The 2,909-nt window shown below is 44.2% G+C and overlaps 1 protein-coding gene across 1 annotated transcript in view; it reads right to left on the reverse strand.

Annotated features, from left to right (window-relative positions):
• LOC101661336 (sodium- and chloride-dependent GABA transporter 2) overlaps positions 1-2,317 on the reverse strand; it is a 71,555-nt gene extending 69,238 nt beyond the window's left edge. Inside the window, exon 1 of the mRNA XM_045295925.1 lies at positions 2,250-2,317. The gene's annotated coding sequence lies outside the window, so the exon portion shown is untranslated. The remainder of the gene's footprint in view (positions 1-2,249) is intronic.
• Positions 2,318-2,909: the final 592 nt, after the last annotated feature.

The raw sequence follows: 2,909 nt of genomic DNA on the forward strand, positions 1-2,909 counted from the left end.
TTTTTTTTTTTAAGACATGAAATCATTTACTGGTTGTTTATTTTTTGCTACAACCAGAAAGCAGTGGGATGTTGAATCCTGGAAGAGTTGACTGCCTTGGGTGTCAACATCAGATTCCATGGGATGGAGGGGAGTTTTTGTATCCCTAATACAAAACATACTTAATGACAATTTGGTGTCACTGTCATGTATTTGTGTGACTTGAACAGTTTAAATTTTGTTTCCATGTTGTCTTTTTAAGAGTATTGTATCTGAAAACCATTCTGTCATCAGCGCTTTCTTGTCAGAGCTGTGTGCATTTGGTCATGGTAGTCCAGTTTCCTGATAATTTTGTGAATTACTGGGACTTAAGATGTAACATCTTATCAATATTTGAAGATAATGGCACTTAATAACTTCTTTTTTAAAAATGCCTCCAAATTTAAAGCTGGAAAGTCACTGGAATTTAGAAAAGAATTGTATCTACATGCCATTTGAGAAGCTTGGAACATGCATTAAGAATTGTGTGCAACTGGGGCTACAGCTTGGGGAGAGGGGCCCATCAGATTAGAGCACACAGGAGAAACAAAAAGGGATGGAGAGGGAAGAGTGGACATCCTGGCACACCAAGCCTCGAGGACGATGTTCCTGCTCAGAGCAGACAGCGCACAGGGAGGACCATAGAGCCGCCCCCACCATGGGACACGGTGCTGTGGGGGACAGCACGGGAGACACGGTGCAGGAATAGTGCATCGTCTGGCCCCATCACGCTGGGGCAAGGCACTGAGGGCATTGGGCCTTGACTCAAGTACTCCCTTAACACAAGAACACTTTGTTCTAACAATCCGGCATTCTGTGATGATCATTTGTCCGACATGATCGCTGAAGACAAAATGGGTGCATAAGAAAATGTGGTGAAGAAAGATGATGGTGTCCAGCTATCAAAAGATAGAACATCTGAGGTCTAAAGGCTTGAAGATAAACAAGCGGCCATCTAGCTCAGCAGCAACAAAGCCCACATGGAAGAAACACACCAGTCTGTGTGATCATGAGGTGTCGATGGGTTCAGATATCAGGCATCTAAGACCCAGAACAAAATCACACCAATGTGAATGGGGGTGGGAAGGGCATGGAGTGGAGACCCAATGCCCATCTGTAGACAATTGGACATCCCTTCATAGAGGAGTCACAGGGAAGAGATGAGCCAGTCAGGGTGCAGTGTAGCACTGATGAAACACACAACTTTCCTCTAGCCCTTTGGTGCTTCCTTCCCCCCACTAGCATGACCTCAATTCTATCTTACAAATTGTATTAGACCAAAGCATGAACACTGCTACAATCAGAGCCTGCAATACAGGGAATCCAGCATAGATAAACCCCTCAGGGCCAACAATGATAGTAGAGATACCAGGAGGATTAGGGGACAGTGTGGGAGGAAGGGGGATTTGATCACAAGGATCAATCTAGAACCCCCTTCCAGGGGGACAAATAATGGAAAAGTGGGTGAAGGGCAACGAAGGACGATGTAAGATATGGAAATAATAATCTATAATTTATCAAGGGTTCGTGAGGGAGGGTGGGTGGGGGAGCGAGGGGGAAGAAATGGAGAGCTGATATTAGGGGCTCGAGTGGGAAGAGAATGCTTTCAAATGATAATGGCGGCATATGTGCAAATGTGCTTGACACACTGGATGAATGTATGGATTGTGATATGAGATGTAAGAGCCCCCAATAAAAGTATTTTAAAAAAAAGAATTGTTTGCAAATTGTTCATAATGTCTCTGTACTGATCTCAAAACAACCAATAAAATGCCAGTTACAAAAGAAAAAGGAATAGCTGACAGAAAGCTTAGATTGTAGCACCAAATCCATAGTGTTCAGTCTCATTATTAGAAAAAAACTTTGAGTAAAATATACACTGAAATTCCTCTCCAGATGAATGGCCAGCTGTCACGCTAACGTGGTCTCTGTCCCCCATGTGAATAGGCAGCAGTGGCTCTGTGGGTGGCAATCACAGGAGCCTCCGGTGGGGCTGAGCCCATGGACCCTATGGTCATGGAGCTGTTGACTGAGAAAAGATGGGTGCAAGGACTTAGGGCTGTGTATCTGGAATGACTGTTCTACCAGCACAATTTGCCTCCTGACCTGCTGACTTACCATGGGAAAAACCTTCCACCAGGGATAGAGAGGCTGGAACAGAGACCGACTATGGAAGTCAACCTGCATTTATCTTGGAATGGAGAGAGAAGGGAAGTAGCATAGCAACTCACCAGACAGGTTTTTTCAGGACACCATCACAGTTCAAGTATGCCTGGTGGGGGGAGTGATGGGTTGTTATGCATTGAGCTGTTAACAGAGAGCCAGCAGTTCAAAACCACCAGTTGCTCTGCAGGCAAAAGATGAGGCTTTCTACTCCTATAAAGACTTACAGTCTCAGAACCAAATACCAGATGACGTATTTATTTATTTTCATAGATGTGGTTTCAGGATGAGTGGCAGCTTTCCCTTGTTGAACCAAAACTGTAAAGAAAGACACCAGGAAAGTATTTAATTCCCACATTCCCCCGAACCTAAAAAAATAATCATGAATCTCACTTTTATCCTCTAGGTCAAGAAGTTTCCTGAATCTCCAAAATAAGGCAGAAGTTGCCTCTTGCCTGGAGGCCACTATCAGGCAGTCAAGACAAAAGGAATGAGGCTGGGGGGCAAAAGTAGAGACCAGAGGAAAGAATGGTTCCCTTGTATATTTGAATGCACTGGGAGCTCAGAGAAGTTGCAATCAGGCCCATTCTCTTAATGAAGCCTTTAAGCTATTTTAAAAATAACTAGTAGGTACTCTCTTGTGGGCTATACCGACTACATGCTCCAGACCTCCAGCTACCCAACCTTACCTAGTGGGAACACAAAATCTTAGACTGAGGTTCTGAGAA

This window comes from Echinops telfairi, unplaced genomic scaffold (assembly GCF_000313985.2).
Source record: "Echinops telfairi isolate 266 unplaced genomic scaffold, ASM31398v2 ScPeMD7_6273;HRSCAF=7185, whole genome shotgun sequence".
NCBI classification, from domain to species: Eukaryota; Metazoa; Chordata; class Mammalia; order Afrosoricida; family Tenrecidae; genus Echinops; species Echinops telfairi.